Source organism: Leopardus geoffroyi, chromosome A2, assembly GCF_018350155.1.
Source record: "Leopardus geoffroyi isolate Oge1 chromosome A2, O.geoffroyi_Oge1_pat1.0, whole genome shotgun sequence".
Classification (NCBI taxonomy): domain Eukaryota; kingdom Metazoa; phylum Chordata; class Mammalia; order Carnivora; family Felidae; genus Leopardus; species Leopardus geoffroyi.
In genome coordinates, this window is record NC_059331.1 from 147,137,335 (window position 1) to 147,160,344 (window position 23,010).

Here is a 23,010-nt window from a genome sequence, read left to right on the forward strand (position 1 = left end):
TTTTTCTGAAAAAATGGAGGTGCCTCTGTGTTTAAGGTAATTGGTACCGGGAAAAGAAGCTATTTTTTAATGAATGTTATTAGGATCTGGAAAAAATTATTTTGCTGGTGAAGTTCTGCTGTAGCATTGGCCTATGATCTAGATATTTCATTCATTCGGTCAGTTCACACTGATGGCCTCCCATATACCAAGCATTCTTCTAGGTTGGGAGTTTCATTAGTGAAAAACAACAAAAAAATGAAAACTTCCTGCCCTCATGGAGTTTATATTGTAGTGCAGATATTTGCTTGTGTTTTCCTTCCCTTATGGCTGTGGTGCTGCTATTGCAAAGTGTCTAGATGATCGATCCTCTTGAATTTTGGAAAAAGCAATGCAAATGAGGGGCTTGGGGTTGAAACATGAATACTAGTTTGGGAGTTGCTGAAGGAGCTCATCCTGTCCCAGGGCAAGACACCCACTTTCTAACGGCTGAGGACCTCCTGTGGGATTTCTCTGGCTGAGAAGCAGCAGAATTGGAGGAAATTGCAGAGAGGAGATGCCGTATACGTAGATAGTTGCTCTGTGAAGGGAGGGGAGTTTTCTTGTTGATTGTGCTTTCTTGGGATTAAGGGATTCACTGGATAATGAACAGGGTGTCAGTTGTTCAAGGTGATGAGAGACTTTGGGTCTCTATACAGATGGTATTCTATCATGTGAGCTATTCTGTAACCAGTGCACATTAGTAACCTCTCAGGAATTGGCTCTGGAAGCAGAATGGGGGGTTATTTGAAATGGAAAGTAGAAAAAGGGCCATTTCTCAGCATATTGTACACTGTGGTCTTGAAATAAATGTTACAGAAAACAATATCTTCCTAAGCCCACTCCGAAGTTTCCAGGAGCAACATCAAAGAGATATTCCTGAAGGCCTTGAGAGGCTGACCTGTCCCTCCCTTTGGTCACACATGGCTCACAGGAGGCACATAGGAGACAGTCTATAAATAGGGCATACATGAACGGGAATATATAAACAGGTTAGTATCACTATTCATTCATGATTACCAATCTCAAACAGATATTGTGCATTCCCAGAAATATTGCAAACCTGTTTGCATCTGTGCACTTTCCTTCCTACCCTTTGGCAAAAGCCAGCTCATTCTCATGAGTTCTGGCCCCTCAGAGTCCGCAATCCATAACATATGCCCTCTCTCTCCAGTATTTTCTGTCTCTCCTTCTCTGTAGAATAATTTGAATCAACATTCAGTCATGGACTAATATCTCCAAAAAAAAAAAAAAAGTTGGGCACCTGGGTGACTCAGTCCATTAAGCGTCCGACTTCGCTCTAAGTCATGATCTTGGGGTTTGTGGGTTCAAGCCCCACATCGGGCTCTGTGCTGACAGCTCAGAGCCTAGAGCCTGCTTTGGATTCTGTGTCTTCCTCGCTCTCTGCCCCCTCCCCACTCGAGCTCTGTCTCTCTCTGTCTCTCTCTCTCTCTCTCTCTCAGAAATAAACATTAAAAAAAAAAAGTTTGTCTTTCAACTCTCCATCCTTCTGTAGCTATTGCCACATAGCCACATTCCCTTTCAAAGCCAGGCATCTCAAGAGCCAAATACGTTCTGTATTCTCAACAATTCCTTACCCCACATCTTATTAAAATCGCTCCAAAATTTAGCCCTCACACTGCTGCAGAAATTCTTGCTAAGAGCAACCTTGGCATACAACAACGTGAATGTACTTAATGTCACTGAGCTGTATACCTAAAAATGGTTAAAGCGGTACATTTTGTGTATATTTTACCACAATTAAAAAAAACAAACCCTCTTTTCTAAAAAAAAAAAAAAAAATCAACATTGATCCTTGTTGCTAAATCCAATCCTCAAATTACTACAAGTCTCGAGAGCAGTTGAGTAATCCTTGAAACATTCTCTTTTGGCTTCTGTGAAACTGCATTCTTTTGGGCTTATTTCCATCTTTCTAACTGTTCCTTCTCAGTCTTAATTGCTCATTTCTCCTCCTTTACCTAATGTTTAAAGCGTAACGTTCTGCAGAATTCTATACAGTGCCCTCTTCTCTCAATTTTATCTACTCTCCCTAGGTAATTTTGAACATGTTCCTTGACTTTAGGTACGCCTGTATACCAACAACTTACGAAATTATAATCTTTACACCAGGTCTGTTTTCCAGAGAGGTCAGGTAGTCCTAAATTCCTCTGAGTACTTGATAGTTGTGGTGTCTCATAGTTAGCACAAGCTGAATATATCCAAAAGCTGTATTTGTGGTGGTTATCCCAAATCTACTCCTCCTGCATTCTTTCTTGTCTTAGGAAATAGCACTTTCGTCCAGCTTGTCCTTCAAACCAGGAAACGGGGGGGGGGGGGGAGGGGGGTCACCCTTGACACCTCCCTCTCAACCCCTGCATTTAGTTCACCTTCATGTTTGGTTAATTCTACCTTCAGAATATATCTTGACCATTCACTCTTCTTATCTTCCCTGCCAATGCCCTAATACAAACCGCCAGCATAATTAGTCAGACTACTATAACAATGTGACACGTTCATGGGTTCTGGGTTTTAGGATGTGGATATCTTTGGGGAGTCATTATGTTGCCAGTTCAAGGCTGAAGCAGGGTAAGTGAAGGGAAAGAGATGGTAAGAGCAGGGATGAGTTCAGGGATCTGGATGGGTGAGAGGCAGATCATCTTTGACCTTATAAACCCACGTAAAGAGGGATGGCAAGTCTTAAGAATTCTGAGCAGTGCCATGATCTAAATTACTTTTTAAAGGTTCACCCTGGCGGCTGTGTAGCAAATAGACTAGAGTGTGGGCAGGAGTGGAGGCAGGAGAGCAGTGAGTTAGCCACTGCAGAAATCCAAGCAAAAGATGATGATGCCTTAGACCAGAGTGGTAACGGGGAAGATGGGGAGACGTGGTCAGAGTCTGGATGTCTTTTGCAGTGAGCGTGTGGGATACCTGCTTGCCCGTATGTTAGGCGCAGGCTACAAGAGAAGGGAAGGACTCACAAAGGACTCCCAAGAATTTCAGCCCAGTAACTCGGAGAATATTTTTTTTTTCTTTTGAGAGAAAGAAGACTTTCAAAGAAGCAGGGTATGAGAGAGAGAAAGTGGGAACTTGGTTTTGGAGACTTTGAGGTGCTCTGTGGACATCTCATTGGAGATGCTGAACCAGCTGTCAGATCTATGAGTCGGAAATGTTTGCAGTCAGAAGAGGCATCCCTGGCCAAGCAGCAGAATAAAAGAGTTTTTTAAAAAGCGACATATGTGTATATGTAATTCCTGGAGGACAGGAATTCCAACTCTTGGTAGAGTTTCTCAAAATGCTACATATAATTATGTGTATAATAAATTTTTAGTATCATGATAATAAGACATTAAGTATTTTAAAGTATTTTTAAAATTTAGTATTAAACTATAAAAATCAAGTATTTTTTTTAATGTTTATTTTTTTTAAGACAAATCAGATCATGAGCATGGACGGATCATGATCATGGGAGACAGATCATGAGCAGGGGAGGGGCAGAGAGAGAGGGAGACACAGAATCCAAAGCAGGCTCCAGGCCCTGAGCTGTCAGCACAGAGCCTGACACGGAGCTCGAACCCACAAACCTGGAGATGGTGACCAGAGCTGAAGTTGGACGCTTAACCGACTGAGCCACCCAGACACCCCTCAAGTATTTTCTATTTCACATAATCTAATCATTTAAGTCTATTGTTTTACATTCAGTTTCAACTCTTAGTAAAAAGCACCTGCGTTTTTAGCTGTCAGGTTTCTTTTAGACACAGCTGGCCGTCTTGCCTGGTATGTTCAGGCTCGTGTTAACTTACAAGTCTAAGTGAAGTACACATGACCTTATGAAAAACAGGTGAGCCTTTATGGGACTAGTTTCAAATACTTTTCAGTGCCTGCAGTGTTGTGGGCTTCAAAAAATAACCATCGACAGGAAGAATTAGCACATAGCAAATAATTGGTAAATATTTTTACATAATGAGACTGAGAGCAAAGGCCCAACTGAGGGGTCTGTATTAAGACAGACCAAAAAAAAAAAGCAGATGATAGAAGGTTCTGCAGTATAATAGCCCAATAGTTCAGCAATATAAGTGGAATCTAATAAGCCAGATTCAAATCGTGGCACAAGGGGCACCTGGGTGGCGCAGTCGGTTAAGCGTCCGACTTCAGCCAGGTCACGATCTCGCGGTCCGTGAGTTCAAGCCCCGCGTCAGGCTCTGTGCTGATGGCTCAGAGCCTGGAGCCTGTTTCAGATTCTGTGTCTCCCTCTCTCTCTGCCTCTCCCCCGTTCATGCTCTGTCTCTCTCTGTCTCAAAAATAAATAAACGTTAAAAAAAAATAAAAAAAAAAACCAAATCGTGGCACAAGATATAAGACTCTCTCCTTTCACACGGAAAAACAGAAGTCGGGGCAGCAATTTGAAAATAACTGGTAAGGATGACAGTGTGTATCCCCTGTGACTTAGAAATTTCATGCCTCGGTATATACCTTAGAGAAATTCTTGTCCTTGGCCCTAGGACAGAGCTGCAAGTAGGTTTGGTGTCACATTTGCTACAGATTTTTGAAGCAATCTAAAGATTCATAAAAATGCAAGGCAGTACTATGTGTTGGCAAAAGTAAATTATGAACCCACGCTAGCCAGATCATGGATAATGTTTTCTGCTCAGTAGTCAGGGCAGGAAAAAAAAAAAAAAAAAAAAAACAACCAACCTAAGATTTGAGAAGAGTGTGTCTAATATGATTAGCATTTACACAGAGGTTAAGTACATGGGAGTTATTGCCAAATTAGCATGTTATAGTTGTTAATGGCACAAACTCCGTGGCCAAGCTGCCAGGTTCTGCTGCTGTCGCTTAGCTGGTCAGCTGCTGTGTGACCTTAATTAAGTAACTTCTCATTAATAAAAGGAGATAGTACTAGTGCCTCCCTCACGGAGTCGTGGTGAGAACTTAAGTAGTTAATGTATGTAATGTAGTTAGACTATCTGTAGGCATGTCGTAAGCACTATATTAGTTACTATATATTGTTTATCCGTATATGGCCATAGTATATCCATATATGAAAAGTATAATCCATAAATGAGTATGATAAACCCAAAATCTTGGGCAGTTATCTCTGGTTCGGAAGGAAAAGGAAGGGGATTTCAATGAATTCTTTAGCGTTTTGTTTGTTTTTTAAAAACCTGAAGCAAACAAGGCAAAATGGTAAGATTTCTCAATACGGATGATGGGTACACTCCTGTGTGCTACATTACTCTCCGTGCTTTTCTGTGTGCATGCAATATTTTCTTTCAAAACAAATCCCACTACAGAGCCTGGAACATGACAGGCACAAAAATATTTGCTACATGAAAGAGTGATTGAGAAGCGACATGAACTGGGGACCCAGCCCCAGGAACATCCAGTTGGATGTCCCTTTTAATCTGCTCTCTAGTCCCCGAATAGGAGCACAGTGGTGGACGTGGCCATTAGGATGGAAAACTTCTCTTCAGCAACAATGGATTCAGGGAGACAATGGAGCAAAGCTTTCAAGGTTCTGAAGGAAAATTATTTTGAACTTAGAATTCTATACCCAGGCGAACTCATCATTCGAGTGTGAGCGCAAAATAAAAACACTTTCAGAAATGTAAGGGTTCAGAAAGTATACCACTCGAGCATCCTCTCTGGACAAATGACTAAACAGCGTATTTCAGGAAAATGAAAAATGAATCAAAGAGGAAGGCATGAGGGACGCAAAACACGGCAAAACTTGTAGTGAAATTTAAAATCGTTATTGGTTGAGGAGAGTGTGTGGGGGGGGGGGTTCAATCTGGAATTACAATCTCTAATGGGATCTTACTCGAGAGGGAGCAGGGGCAAAGGAGAAAAGGAAAAGCATGAAAAGGTTCTCGACTTATTCAGAGGGAAGCTTAGCTGTATTCGTTAATTGAAGGTACTGATTTTATAAAACAAGTTTAAGTATGTGCTTAAAAATTAGAGTAACCCCGAGGAAAATTGGAATAGGATATATAACTCCCTAACCATATAAGACAAAAAAAAAAAAAAAAAAAAGGAAAATGTCATCAATTCATCAAAAGGGTAAGGAGAAAAAGGAGACATAATAAATAACAAAACATGGTAAACAGAAAACAAAAATAAGATGCATGAATTAGCCCAGAGTGTCAGTAGTCAAAGAATGAGAAGTCCCAAACCCTAAAGAGCTATGCGCCTAAAACTCCTGAAACAAAAATGACCCAGAGATTAAGAACTAACAGAAACAGATGTAACAAAGGAAACCAAATTAATATTTTAAGTAGACATTTTAAAAAGGCTACAGGAGAGTCAATTAACATTGTTAAGAAACTTTACGCTCAAGAAATAATGGAGATACGTGTATTTTTGACAGACATGGGGTATTTTCAAAGAAAATTTCGATAGCGTTCTATAGAGTAGAAATTATACACCTACATTCACTGACCAAATGCAGAAAACTCTTTAACGACAACAAAAAAATAGTAAAAGGTGATAGACACACACACACACACACACACACAAACTCTGTCCTCTTGAAAACGAGAAAGCACACTTCTAATTAACTTGGATTAAGGAGGAATTAAAATTGAAATTACAAACTACTTAGGAATGAACAAATGAGCACACTACATTTCAAGATCAGTGCACACTGCCAACATGGTGCAAATGGAAAGATTTACAGCCTTAAGTGCTTGTAGAAAACAGAAATTGTGGAAATAAACAAACTAAGCGTTTGATTCGAGAGCTAGAAATAGGGAAAAATAAGCCCAAAGAAATAAAAGGAAAGAGAATAAGAACAAAAGTAGAAATTAACGAAATAAGAAAGATTGGGCATCATCACTAAAACCAATTACTGCTACCTTGTCAAGGCCAATAAGATAGATGAATTCTTGGTGAATGAGGGTAAGGGGGGAAAAAGGAGAAGATATAAATAACAAAGGGACAAGAAACGTGGGGAAAGCTGATTGCCATGTGCAATTTTAAATAAGTGCAATTAAAAATTGAAACGTTTGATCCATAAAAGTACAAACAAATCGCCAAACTGGTTCAATAAGCAGGAGAAAACCTATGGACCATCACCCAAAAATAAATGAAAAATAATTTAAAATCTAAAAAAAATATATTAACATGCACCAGACCCAAGTAGTTTTGCAATCTAAAGCTACCAAAACAAAGGAAAAGATATTTCCCAAGTTATATAAATGGTTCTAGCCCATAAAACAGATTGAAAGCTTTCCAATTCATCTAAGAGGTAGATATTATCCCAGTTCTGAAATCAGATGAACACAAGATTTAAAAAAAGAAAGTTAATTTCACTGATGAACATAAGTACAAAATTTCTAAATAAATTGTTAGCATATCAAATCTAGTACATATTAAAAGAATACTGCATCATGCCCAACTTGAGCTTATCCCAGGAGACCAAGAGTAATCGAAAAATAGAAAATACAATAATAGAATTCATTGTATTCTCTGAAGAGAAAAGAGATGATTATCTCAATAGTTGCCCCCAAAAAAGAGTTAACAAAATGCAATACACATTCCTACTTTAAAAAGGAGGTCTTAGTAAATGGGTCATAGAATAAAGCATCCTACATTTGAAAAGGGTTCTCTATCAAAAATCTACAACAAACAATGCTTAATCATGAAATACTTGAAGCATTCCCATTAAAATGGGGAACAATAGCTCCTAGCACATTTAGCATTGAACTAGATGCCCATTAAATGCAATAATGAAAAAAAAAACCAGGCAAAAAAATAGGATATAAATATTGGAAGAAAGATACAAAATTGTCACTTTGGGCAAATGATTATTTCCATCTACACGGAAAAATCCAAGAAAAATGAGAAACTTCTGAACTAGTAAGATATTTTTAAGATGACTATATAAAGATCTCCATGAAGGAAAGTATTCAATGGAATTGAAGTTCATACAAAGAGACCTGGAGAAATACATATTGTTTCTTAACAGAAAAGCTCAGTGCTGTAGAATAATAATAATTCCCCCAAATTTATAATTTTAACACTCTCCTGAACAATATACCAACAGGTTTCTGTATGAAATTTGGCAAGGTGATTCTAAGTCACCTGAAAGAGAAAAATGGCAGGAATGACATTTTCCAGCAGATATTAATACATATCACCAAGCTTTGGTAATTGACTCGGTGTAGATTGGCAGAGGAACAGGTCAATAAGTTGATGGAACAAAAGAGATGGTCCAGAAACATGTATTTATGAGTTCAATGTACGATAAAAGTGACATTTCACATGAGTGGGGAAATGATAGACAATGTGTTAAAGGGTTTCAACAATTAGTTAATCATTTGGGGGGATATAAAGTTCACTTCCACATACAATATAAAAATACATTCTAGGTGGATTAGAGATCTAAGTATACAAATTTTAAAGTACTGGGTAATAATCTCAATAGATGTAGAATATCAGTATTTGACAAAATTCAAAATCCCCCTGATTAAAAACTCAGAAAACTAGTGTCAACTGTATTCCAGTTAAAAAAAAAACTGGGGGGCACCTGGATGGCTCAGTCAGTTAAGCATCTGACTTCACTTCAGGTCACGATCTCCCGGTTCATGGGTTTGAGCCCCGCATAGGGCTCTGTGCTGACAGCTCAGAGCCTGGAGCCTGCTTCAGATTCTGTGTCTCCCTCTCTCTCTGCCCCTCCTTTGCTCATACTCTGTCTCTCTCTGTGTCTCAAAAATAAATAAACGTTAAAAAAAATTAGGGGCGCCTGGGTGGCTCAGTTGGTTGGGCGACCGACTTCGGCTCAGGTCATGATCTCACAGTTTGTGAGTTCAAGCCCCGTGTCAGGCTCTGTGCTGACAGCTCAGAACCTGGAGCCTACTTCAGATTCTGTGTCTCCCCCTCTTTCTACCCCTCCCCTGATCACACTCTGTGTCTCTCTGTCTCTCAATAATAAATAAACGTTAAAAACATTTTTTTAATTTAAACCCAGGAAACTAGCAATAGAAAAAAAATTCCTTAATTTGATAAAAAGGCATCTATCAAGAAAAAGTACATTGAACTTAATGATGAAAGACCAAGTGATTTTTCTGAGATTGGAAACAAGCCAAGGATGTTCACTCTCCCACCTGTATTCAGCTTTACACTGGAGGTTTTAGCTAGGACAATAACACAAGGAAAGGTATACAGCTTGGCAAGGAAGAAATAAAACTGCCTACTTTCGGACATGATTGTCTACTTACAAAATCCCAAAGAATCTATCAAAAAATTACTAGAACTAATGAGTATTTCAGTGAGATTGCAGGATACAAGATCAACAGGCAAAAATCAATAGTAGTTGTATATACGCACAGTGAATGAATAGAACACAAAATTAAAATCAGTATTATTTATCCCCAAAAATAGCATCATTCTAGGAACACCCCCCCCCCCGCAAATGAAATATTTAGGATACAGTTAACAACATATGCATTTTCTGTGTAATTAAGACTATAAAACTCTGATGGAAGACAGCAAATACCTAAATAAATACTGTGTCCGTGCATTGAAAGACCCAATATCGTAAAGGTGCCAATTCTCCCAAAACGAATGTATGGATCAATGCAAGACTAATCAAAATCCAGTAGGATTATTAGTTTTTTGTTGTTAGATGGCATACCTAAAATTTATATGGGAAGACAAAAGAACTAAAATAATCAGTTTTGGAAAAGAAAACAAGGTTGTAGGACTCACACTATCTGATTTCAAGAGCTATTGTCGAACTACAGAGATCAGGACAGTGTGGTACTGTGATGTGGTAAAAAGATAGACACGGGACTCATGGAACAGAAGAGTCCAGAAATAGATCAAATTGGCCAGCTGGTTTTTGACAAAGGTGCAAACACAATTCAGTGGAGAAAGGAGGGTACTTTCAATCGTTGGTGCTCGAACAATTGGACGTCCATATGCAAAAACTGGACCTCAGTTCAGCACCTACATCTTATACAAAAGTAACTAAAAGTGGATCATAGACCTAAATGTGAAATCCCAAACTACAAAATTTCTAGAAAAAAAAAATCTTTGTGAACTTGGGTCAGGCAAAGATTTCTTCAATACGATACCAAAAGCGCGATCCATATACAATGGCGAATTGTAAATTTGAGTCCCTCAAAGTTAAACGTTTCTCTGCAAATGACACTGTTAAAAAGATTGAGAAAACAAGCCACACACTGGGAACAATGTTGGCATGTTATATATGTGACCAAGGACTTGTGCTGAAAAAATCTAAAGGACTTTTAAAATCCAATACTAAAAGATAAATAACCCACTCTTAAAAACAGACAAAAGATTTGAACAGACACTTCAGCAAATAACACATAGGGATGGCAAAGAAATACAACAAAAGATGCTCAGCGTCATTAGTTGAGGGAAATGCAAATTCAAACCACAACGAGTTGCCACTATACTCTTATTAGAATATTTTTTTTTGAAATCTGACAATACCAACTGCCAAGCATCTGAAAGTCTCATGCTCTGCAGGTGGGAAGGCAAAATAGTGCAGTCACTTTGGAAGACAGTTTGATGTTCATTAAGTATACACATACTACATGATCCAGCTGTCCTTCTCAGAGTGATTTAACCAAGAGAGATGAAAACGTATACTCACCCAAAACCTTTATGTGAATGTTCATAATGTCTTTATTCATAATAGCCCCAAACCAGAAACAACCCAAATGCCCTTTGGTTGGTGAGTGGATCAACAAGCTGTGGAATACTATTCAGCAATGAAAATAACAAGCTGCTAATACATGCTGCAACATGTATGAATCTCATACGTATTATGCTAAGTGAAGGAAGTCAGATAAAACCTACTTCATGATTGCATTGACATGAGAAATCCTTGAAAACGGATCATGGGGCGCCTGGGTGGCTCAGTCGGTTAGACGTCCGACTTCAGCCCAGGTCACGATCTCGCGGTCCGTGAGTTCGAGCCCCGCGTCGGGCTCTGGGTTGATGGCTCAGAGCCTGGAGCCTGCTTCCGATTCTGTGTCTCCCTCTCTCTCTGCCCCTCCCCCGTTCATGCTCTGTCTCTCTCTGTCTCAAAAATAAATAAACGTTAAAAAAAATAAAAAAAAAGAAAAAAGAAAACGGGTCAGTGGTTGGGGGTGGGAAGAAAGGCATGGATGAATTTGGGAATCTGTAGAACTGTTCCATATCTTGTGTGTGGTGGTGGTTACTTGGCTGTATGAGTTTTTAAAATTCATTCCACACGAGTGGCTCAGTGGGTTGAACATCCGACTCTTGATTTCCGCCCAGGTCATGATCCCGGGCCTGTGGGATGGAGCCCTGCGTTGGGCTCTGCGCTGCGTGGGGAGCCTGCTTAAGATTCTCACTCTCTCTCCTCCCCTCTTCCCCACTCGCACGTGCGCTCTCTCTCCCTGTCTCTGAAATTTAAAAAAAAAGGTCGAAAAAATTCATAGAGTAGTGCACTAAAGCGTGAATTTTACTGTACGTAAAATTTAAAATATGAACTAAAAAGTAACTTTGAAAAAATGTAGACGGTCTTTACTATTGTGTGGTAGGGAAGGAAGACACGAAACGTAGAAGCTTTGGAGGGAAGGATGCACAGATGTATGATTACTACAGAATGTTCAACTTCTGTAGGGCAAACATCACTGTAAACAGATAAAAATCACTATAAAAATAAGTATATAAATAAATAAATAACACAGACTCGGTGAATATGTCATTTCAGCATATATAACAGACCAAGAATTAGGACACAGAAATGGTGAAATAATAAATCCGTGGTGTTTTCAGCCGCTAAAAAATAAAGATAAATAATAGAACGAGCAAATGGGCAAAGTGCGTGTGGTACAGAGTAAATAAAAGGACACGGAGTTCACAGAAAGAACCAAATGGTCAATAAACATGAAAAGATTCATCGTCGCACTGTCACTCTGCGCTATGAATTACAGCAATACCATAATACCATTTTCAGTCATCACATAGCAAAACCTTGAGATGGTTAAAAGCCAGCATTAATGAGGATGTGAGGCTACAGGTACTCCCATCAAGTTTTGAAAGTGTATAATGGTACAATATTTTGAAGGGTAATTCGATCGTAGCTATCAAAAACTGAAGTGTACATATTTTTTTACTCAGTAATTTCACTTCTAGGTGTCAATACTGAGCAATACTTGTGCAGGTGCACAAAGATGGATATAAAAGAATATATTTTTTTATTTTAATAAAATTTTTAAAGTGTAGTAGTGAAAAATAGGAATCTATTTAAACATCTGTGAGCAGAGGAATGGTTAAACAAAGTAGGTAAATCTATTTCATGTGACAATCTATGAATTGTCAAAAATCTATGACACGCGACCATATGTTAGGACTGATACAGTATTGTATCCATTTATTTACAAAGAAACACATTATGAAATAAAAAAGCAAATAGTCATCAGTGTATATTGACTCTATTTGTGTTTTTCAAAAATCTACAAATCTACACGCACGCACACACACACACACGCACACACACACATACAGAAAAAGGTCCAGATACATACTCATCAGAGTTAGGGCAGTGGTTCTCTGTGAGGAGGGCAATGAAGTTGGGGAAACTCACTTTTTGCTTTACACAAAGTCTTGTTTGAACTTTAAAAATGCAAATGTATGGTTTTTTTTTAGTGAATGAAGAAATAGAATTCAAATATATCTGTACATCCTAAATTAAGTAAACCCAAGTAAAAAACACAAAGGTATGTAATTTCCAAATTATAAATGGGAGGAGAAAGTAAATTTGATTACTATAGTAAACAGAGGGAGAGAGAGAGAGAGAGAAATAATCAGGAAGCAGTGAAAACAGAAACCATAAATAGATCTACAGAGCAAAGACCAAGTATAACTTATGTCATGATAGATGTGAATGGCTTTAAAGTCTCTACCAAAAAACTTTCAGATTAAGTGGGGAAAAAAAAAGAAATTTACCCATGAGCTGTTTACAAAATGAATGTATATGTGATATATCTCACACACACACATGCACACACACACACACATAATACACGTGCACACACACACACACACACACACATAATACGCACACACACACACACCCAAAGTGAAAATGACCATGCAGATTAATGGAATGGGCAAAAATATCATAGACAAATGTGACGAAAGGGAATCCATCTATATGGGCTAATATTAAAGTCATATAAAATAGGATTCGGGACCAGAACATTAAATGGAACAAAGAGGGGTGCCTGGCTGGCTCAGTAGGTGGAGTGTGTGATTCATGATCTCAGGGTTGTAAGTTCGAGCCCCCACACTGACTGTAGAGATTACTCAAAAATAAATTCTTAGGGGCGCCTGGGTGGCTCAGTCATTAAGCATCTGATTCTTGATTTCGGTTCAGGTCATGATCTCAGAGTCATGAGATTGAGCCCCATGCCAGGCTCTGTGCTGACAGCCCAAAGCCTGCTTGGGATCCTCTCTCTCCCTCTCTCTCTGCTCTTCCCCAATGCTTATGCACATGCATGCATGCACACACGCACACTCTCTCTCTCTCAAATAAATAAATAAACATTAAAAAAATAAAATCTTAAAAATAAGTGGAACAAATGCAATTATTTTTATATTGAAAAGTGATAAAATGCACTACAAAGGCAATACAGTGAAGAATATAAATGCCTCCAAATAGACAACTGGTTGGTTATATTACCTATTTTTTTTTTACAGTGAAACTCTACATGGACAATAAATTGCTAATGTATAAAAATGTACAATGGCAGGAAAATACGTTATAAACTATGGAGAAAATACATATATACTGTAAATACTGTATGATCTCAATTTTGTTTTAAAATTTTATAAAAAAGAAAAAAAACCTGGAAGGACCACAGTGGCAGGGCTCTCCCTAGAGGGTGTGATGTGCAGAAAGAACAAACATGCAGAAACAATCCTAAAACAGGACATTCACCCACATGCAAGGACGTAATACTGAGCATTCAGGGGGGTGTCGGACAGCCCTACCTTTAACCCAACCCAGCTTTGGCTGGTATTTCCCTTCCTTTTGTGTCTCAGACTTCCAGCAGCCTAGATTTTGTGATTCCCTTAATCATTGCCTGGTGATAGCCTGTACTCACTTTTCCCAAGACTAGTGTCTTCCATAGTGGGCCACCGCTCTTCCCCTGTGATTTCCCTATGATTTAGTGGTCTTGGAATTTGGCTCTATTATTGATATTCCAGGATATCCTGTGAGGGGTGTCAAGAGAGAAGGGCCCAGACTGATCTGGAAGCATGTAGGTGATCATGAGAAAGTGCTGTATGTCACAAGGTGCCCTAACTCCGCAAGAAGAACAAGATGGCCGTGGATTCCTTTGAGGACAAATACCCACATTGGTCTTGAAGGTCCTACTAGAAGTCTCATTCTTTTGGTCTCTCCTAAAACATCTTCACAGCTTCTTATGGGGACGGATTTGTTATGGTGCTGGGAAGGGAATAACTAGGAGAAAATGGAGAAAATGTTACAATGGAAGAAGTGACTCCATTTATATAAGCTGATGTCAACATGTACTCCTTTGGATGAAGCTTGAGATTGTACACTGCCTCTTCCGTGATGCTGGGCCGCAGCGTGAAGCAAGAAAATGTCCCTAAGTCCTTCTCTGAATGACGTTGAAGCACTGGGGTTAAGAGGCATCCTAGGGCCGCTGGGTGGCTCAGTCAGTTAAGGATCCGACTCTTGATCTCAGCTCAGGTCAGGGTCAAGAGTTCAAGCCCCGAGTTGGGCTCCACACTAGGTGTGAAGCCTACTTAAAAAAAAAAAAAAAAAAAAAAGACACATCCTAGAACTGGTACCAGTAGGGACAGAGGAATTGAAGTTACGGCAAGACAGTGGTTGAGAAAGAAATGGGACTCCTGTTGACTGAGTGATTCCCTCCTTTACAACTTCAGAGGAAATGATTGGATGAAGACTAGCACCCAAACAACAGTCAGGGTTGACTTTGTGGAAATGAGGAAAAACAAATCTTTGCAACAGTGACCTAATTCTAGGGGCAGAGCGCAAGAATCTACCACTCGGGGCACAGATGCGGAGTTAACTGGAATGAAACATTACTACTTAGTGCATAAAGGACGGAAATGACCACATTTCAGGAAAGAGATCTGAATGAGACATAAAAGGCACATAAAAGGGACCGGGAATCTTCTGGCTCTTTCATTAACCATCTGTGACTTTGAGCAAATCCCATAGAAGGGTTGTTCTAAAGTTGAGCGCGTACCAGAAGCACTTGGTGGGATTGTGAAAATGCAGATTCCCCCTGCCCTAAATTTCTGACTTTGTAGTTCAGGGGTGGGGCCTTAGAATTAGCATTGTTAACAAGTTTCCCAGGTTGATGCTGATGCTGCTGGTCTGGGGACCACCTGGTTTAGCATCCCAATGGGGGGGGGTCGATAAATAAAAATGAGTGAATGAGGATCTCAAAAAGCCCTTTCTTAATTCCAAAGTCCTAGATCCAGGTTACTGAAGGACTTTCTGATGCAAGGATTGTTAGAGAATGGACCCCCTCTTATATTTAAATGGAGGCACTGGCTGGCTGATTAGGCAATGACCTCAGAGCTTCTGTCCCTGTCCTTGTCCCTTATTTCAGGTCGGATCATTAATCTCACAGGCCCAGTGGAGCCACAGCTTAAGGGATGGGGAAAGGAAAATAATATATAATCTAGATTTTTCATGAATCTTGATTCGAGTCCCTTCCAATGTGCTGGGGAAGCTCCGGTGACCTTCCTCGAGGCTTCAAGTGCATTTGTAGGGACTCATTTCTCAGGGTCACCTTTGGTTCTGAGCTCCTGTGTCCACAGAGCTCTCACTGTCTGTGGCCGTCCCCTACTGTCTACTGCTCAGGACCAGAATGTGGGTCTCTGATCCCCTTCCTCCTTCCCCACAGGCCACTCACAGGAGATGCTGGAGTGAGGCTGATGTAGTGGACATCTCCAGTTTTGTCTGTCCAACAGGCTCCTTTAGGAATGTTCGGGTGTCCTCCCCAACAGGCTGAGCAGAAGCCGGCTTCCCGGGCTTCGGATGCGGGGAGTGGCAAGCCAGCTGGGTCACCAGGGAACAGCCAGCTGTTCTTTAAATTCTTTGATGTGCTTCATATCTTATAATACATTGAGCTGGTTTAAAGTTAGCCACGTTCTTGCTTGCGAAGAAAAAAAACCCCACAAACTAGAGGATTGGGATCTGCGAGGGGTTTACATGACAGCAATACAAATAACTTAAAATGGAATATTACAGAGTCCTATTGATTTAAAAATTAAAATTAAAAAAGGCTTTTGGGCACTCTGCCACAGGACCGTATCTCTTGTTCACATTTCCTTACGGGCTTTAGTGGCCTCCCGTGGGGTACAACCTCACTTCCCCTCTGCCCTGCCTGCCTCTCATCTACTCTTGCCCCAAAGTTCCCCTGCTCATCAATGTCTCCTGCAGAGCTATGTGACTCTCTCTCTGCATCACTGCCTCCCTCCTGGCCATGCCCATGGAGAGTCACCTCCACATCCAAAGGGATCTATCAAGGTCTTCTCAAAGAAGTTCCAGAAGAGGAACTTCAGTGCCTCCTACTCAAACAATATATATGGTTTTTACCCAGCAACCAAATGAATGTCTCTTACACAAATGATGCATAATCTGATGCAGTGGATAACTGTATCCTATTAATGCTAAATGAACCAACAAAAATATATCAGCAAAAGACTTATTTATAAGCCATGAGGACAATTTATTAATTTTAATGTAGGTATCCAACAAGTGCATTGGAACAGGGGTTGCTAACCTATGCCCTGTGGCTTGTTTTTGTACAGCCCACGAGCAAGGAACTTTTTTAAAAGATTTTTAACGGGTTGTAAAACAAAAAGAAGAATATACAGCAGAAACGTAGGTGGCTGACAAATCTAGAGTATTTCCTACCTGGCTCTTTACAGGAAAAGTTGCCTGACCCCCCGAATCCAAATCCTCTTGTAAGAAGGTACCTGTGGCTGAGACCGAATACACCAGACCTTAGGCATTAGATCTACGTTGGATGAGTGAGTGTACTTGGGGATTGTCTGGACCAGGAAGACCTTTCTGCCCGTCGTTTGAGGAGGTGGCTAATTCTGTGGTTGTAAACAAGAGAAGGAGGGACGTTCTGTGATGGTTGGGCCCAACTCAGAAGTGTGACAAGGCCAGGGAGTTGTGAGCTGGTCACACAGGGCCTCCATTGTCTTTGCCAACAGCAGGGGATGTGGGGCTCGTGGACCTCTGGGATTAAGAGAATGCTTCTGCACGTGGGAGAGGTTGACCTGGCAGTGGTGGTCCATCCCTGATGGCCGGGAGTACCCACGGGACAGATGGGCTAGGGTGAGCAGTTGTGGAGATGAATCTGGATTGGGGAACATTTGAAGCCCCACTTACCGAAAAGCCACAGACCAACGGTTACTCTTAGACCAATGGATGCCACCTTCACCTCCTTGCAGTCCTGCCTTCCCTGGCTTCTCTGTGTCATTACATCACCTCCACCCTCACCTCTCGCTGGCTCTTTCTCCTTAGTACTTATCACTATTCAGCTATGATGTTGGTTAACTCACTCCTTAATTATCGTTTGTCTCTTCCCCTAGAATGTGAGCCCCCTGCAAGTGGGAATTTGGAGGGGGAGCTGTTTGGTTTACTGCTTCAACTGCAATGTTTTCAATAGTTCCTGGCACATAGCGGGTGATTAATAAATCCTTGTTGATTGAACTGAACGAACCCTGTTTCCTTAAGAATATGTATGAGGAGAAAGGCTTAAATCTGATTAATTTGGTCAGGAAAGGGTTTGAAGTCCCTCCAAATTGAACATTAAAGGAAATGTGACCTTGTTTTGTGCCTAATAAAGTGTGGGGCGCCTGGGTGGCTCAGCGGGTTAAGCATCCGACTCCTGATCTCAGCTCAGGTGCTGATCGCAGGGATGTGAGTTTGAGCCCCGTGTTGGGCTCCACGCCGGGTGTGAAGTCTACTTTAAAAAATAGAAGAATGAAAAATAAAATAAAGTATGACATATTCGTCATATTAACTTGCCAGGACATTTTCTCCATAGAATGCTAACTTGCTATCAGAAAGTGACTTATTGAAATGAATCAGAATAGCGGAGCCAGCATAATCATAGCTGGCATTATCAAGCTATAGGGTAATCTCATGACCACACATATGTGATGGGAACACATCTTCCATGGGAATCAAAAAATGTATAGCCTGTCCGGGGCCCTTCTCTCGTATAACAAAAGCCTACACTTCTATAGCGCCTGCTCTGTGTCAGGCACAATTTGTTGAAAACTTTCCGTGTAATTTGTTGAATGAGCTTCAATGAAGAGTAATAGTATACCAGTAACAGTAATGGGCATGGGTACTAGGGAATGAGTAATAGTACATATTTTGCACACTTCCTGTGTATCAGGTACTGCTTCACGCACTTTTTATATATTGTGTCCTCTAATCTTCACAAGAATCCTATGCAGTAGGTTTGAATTATCATCCCCATTTTGCATCTGGAGCAACAGAAGTATTGGGAGGTCAAGTAACTTATTCAAGGTCACACAGCCTAGCAGGGGGTAGAGTTTTGGGGTTCGGGCCCTGTTGTCCACCTGCCTCTCGTGGATGATGCTGGAGACTTGAGGAGCTAATACCCACTCTGGCCTTTCCTTCTTTTTTATTGTATCCCAGCCTGTGTAACGAGATGAGGTTAATTCCCTTCTCCCCGTCCACCTTTTTTTTTTTTTTTTTTTTTTTAACATCAAACACATTCCAGTCACGCCTTCCTCTGGAGGCATCTCTGCCCACCTTGAATGGACTTGCCTGCTCTTCAGGTCTTATCAGCAACGGCCTGTCACTATTTAAATCATAATTGTCCCCTGCAAAAGTAGCTGTCACTTTAATTCTGAAAATACGGTATTTTAAATGTATCAGGAGAAGCTTTCTATTGTAGCTTTGTATTGAAACCTTCTGTACCGCTGAGAATGTTCTTATAATCATCACGTAATTTTTGTGTTTTGTACATTTGGAATTTTGCATATTAGATATTCTTACAGCGGCACATGACTCAAGGGAGAATGTTAACCTTTTAATTCAATTAAATATTGTTGCACACCTTTCTTTACTGATTAGAGCTGGCTAATGAGAGAGAAATGAGCTTAAACATGAACTTACTCTCTTGTTGTGGAAGACACAGGCACAGCATAAAATTTGATAATCATTAAAATATATTTTGATCTGTGCCAGACTGAATGGAACAGATATTAAATGCTGTGAGTTTGGATAAGATAGGAGATCGTGGGACTATCTAATCATAGAATAGACAGCTCACTGTTAGGAATGGTTTAAATTCAGTCTCCCTCAGGTGGGTTCAATAATACCTTCTGGAAGGTTTCTCAGATTTGCACGGCCTTGTTTAAAAAAAAAAAAAAAAAAAAAAATCCATACGCTCCAAGAACTGTCTTGGTGGAAGTGTGGTTCCCTCTAGTGGTGATGTGAGGAGTTGCACATTCTCATTTGTACATTTTTCCTTATTCAGTCAACCAAGACTTACTGAGGAACTACTATATATTAGGCTCTGTGTTAGAGATGCAGAGATAAAACATACAGTTTCATTTACTAAAAAGTCACAAGCCTAGAAAAGAGAAAGCCAAAGACTTATGATATACTGTATCTGCAATAATAAAAACAACAAATGTAGCCACCAGCACAGATCAGAAAGGATGGGGTTAAGTAAGGGAAGACTTTCTGAAGTAAAAGCGTGATCTGAGTTCTTATAAGGTAAACACCATTTTTTCCTCTTTATGATATCAATATATGTTTAGTGTAGAAAACTTAGGAAATGCTGATGAACTAAAAAGAATTACCCATTATCCTATCACCCAGGGATAGCCACATACCAATATTTTGCTAATATTTATTTATCCCAAGCCCCCTTTTATGCATAATTTTTTTTTAAAAAATTCTTTAATGTCTATTTGCTGAGAGACAGAGAGACAGAGCATGAGCAGGGGAGGGGCAGAGAGAGGAAGAGACACAGAATCCCAAGCAGGTTCTCGACTCCCAGCTGTCAGCACAGAGCCCGACGCGGGGCTCGAACTCACAAACTGCGAGATCATGACCTGAGCCGAAGTCAGCCGCTCAACCGACTGAGCCACCCAGGCGCCCCATGCATAATTTACTTTTTTTTTTTTTTTTAATTTTTTTTTTCAACGTTTATTTATTTTTGGGACAGAGAGAGACAGAGCATGAACGGGGGAGGGGCAGAGAGAGAGGGAGACACAGAATTGGAAACAGGCTCCAGGCTCTGAGCCATCAGCCCAGAGCCCGACGCGGGGCTCGAACTCCCGGACCGCGAGATCGTGACCTGGCTGAAGTCGGACGCTTAACCGACTGCGCCACCCAGGCGCCCCATGCATAATTTACTTTTTAACAGAGATTATATCTGTACCATTTTGTAATCTTCCACACTGCAAATGTAATTGCAATTAATTTGGATTTGCATTCTGCCATTAAATAAGTTAATGTATTTTGAAATGTTTCTTACTAACCACAGTCATGCAACATTATTACTCTTTTTCAAAATAGCATTGGCTGTTTTCCCACTTCAATTTTTTTCAGATGAACTTTAATTTTGTTCCGTTTTTTAAAATCCCACTGGCATTTAGATTGTGGGAAATACAGAGATTTATTTGGGGAGAGTTTATATCTTTACAATAGAAAATCAAGTCTTCCCATCTAGAAATATTGTAGGTCTCTCCATTGTTTGGATCTTCTTTTATAGCCCCTCAATTGAATGTTATAATTTTCATTGGGGTCCAGTACTTTAATTTCAAGGTTTGTTTCTAGGTCTTTTACATTTTGTGGCATCGACAGGTGGGTCTTTCTCCACTTATTATTTGTTGAACGAATTATTATGGGTGTTGGTGTAGGGAGGCAACTGATCTTTAAATATTTCATGACCTTACTGATGTCTGGATTTTAATCTTCTTCAGTTGACGCCTTTGGGTTTCCCTATGGGCAATCACGACATCTGAAATCATGACCATTTACCACCACCTTTCCAATAACGAATCGTCTTTTATGTTTCTTATTGCATCGGGAGGAAGTTTATCACTGTATTCAATAATATAGGGCCCTTTGTCTTGCTTTTTTAGTCTTGTTTCATTCTTAAGTGTAGTATTGTCTGTATTTGCTCTTTGTTTTTTGCAGAGCACCTCATGGTGCGCTGTGTTTCTTGGGACCACATTAGTTAGGTTACTCTAACCTAAGTACCGCTTCTAAGTGGAATCGTACTTTTCGTGACTGCCTTTATTTCACCTGGCATAATGTCCTCCAGGTTCATCCAGGATGTAGGATATCGCAGAATTTCCTTCCTTTTTAAGGCCAAATAATATTCTATTGTATGTGGATCCCACATACAATACACGAATACATTCATCCATCGATGGACACTCGGGCTGCTTCCGCGTTTTAGCTACTGTGAATCATTCTGCTATGAACGTGGGTGTACGAATCTCTGAGATGCAGCTTTCAGTTATCTTGGGTATCCACCTAGAAATGGAATTGCTGGACAATCTGGTAATTCTAATTTTAGTGCTGTGTTGAGGAAACACCAAACTCTTTCCCACAGTGGTGTACCCTTTTACATTCCCACCCGCAGTGCGCAAGGATTTCAATGTCTCCACATGCTCGCCAGCACCTGTTGTCTCCTGGGTTTTGATAGCAGCATCCTAATGGGTGTGAGATGATATCTCACTGTAGTTTTGCTTTGCCTTTCCTTGATGATCAGTGATGTCCAGCATCTTTTCACGCGCTTATGGGCCATTTGTATGTCTCCTTTGGAGAAATATCCGTTCCTTTGCCCACTTTTCAATTGCACCGTTTGTGTTGTTTCGTTTCGGAAGTTCTTTATATATTGTGAGCATTACTCCCTTATCAGATATATGATTTGCAAATATTTTCTCCCATCCTGGGGGTTGCGTTTTTACTCTGTTGATAGTGTCTGTCGATGCACAGACTTTCAGCGTTTTCGTGTGGCCCATTTTGTCTATTTTTTTCTTTTGTTACTTCCCATGTTTTTTTTTTTCCTAAGAGGTTTATAGCTTCACATTTTATAGTGAAATCCATTTTGAGTTCTTTTTTTTTTTTTTTTTTTTAATATCAGTTGTGAGATGTAGGTCGACGTCGGTTTATTTGTTTGCCTGTGGCCAGGAGGTCTCTCCAGGTGACTGGCACAGAGCAATTTGCCTTTCTTGTGCCACAGTGGAAGGACTCTGCCCCCTCCCCGTGGAGGACAGATATACAGCCAAGTTCGCCAGGTGCCCTGTGAGGCACAAGCTTCAAGTGAATACAGAAAGAGCATTCCCGAGCTTGAAATAGGGAAAGCTATTCCCATACAAGGTGATAAGCCCAACACAGGCTGTGTGGGCTACTCCTCTCTGGGCAAGGAAGTGTTCCAGGCCTGTGGCTCATTCTTACGTAGTCAAGTGGGGGCTACGAGCCCAAAGGTACAAGACTGCCTTTCCCAACAATAAATCTTAGGAGAGCAATTTCTCTTATTCTTCTTTTGAAAAATTGTTTTAGCTATGCTACTTTTTTTGATTTCCCATTTTTGAATACTTTTGTTTATCTTACAAAAAAATATACTTGGGATATTGATAGGAAATGTATTAACTACCAACAAAACTAAAAGGAAGCTTCTGCACAGCAAAGGAAACAACCAACAAAACTAAAAGGAAATACATTAACTTGAGGAGAATCGAAATCTTCCCTATGTTCAGATTTTCACTCCATAAACGTGGTATCTCTCCATTTAGTTAGATCTACTTTGATTTCTTTCATTAGTGTTTGATAGCTTTCAGCATGCAAGTTAATGTTGTGTTATAAAAATGTTGTATTTTGTTAGGTTTAGGTGCATTTTTTGAGGGACTGTAAATGGTATTGTATCTTAAACTTTGGTTCTATGTGGTCATTGTTAGAATGTGGAAATACAA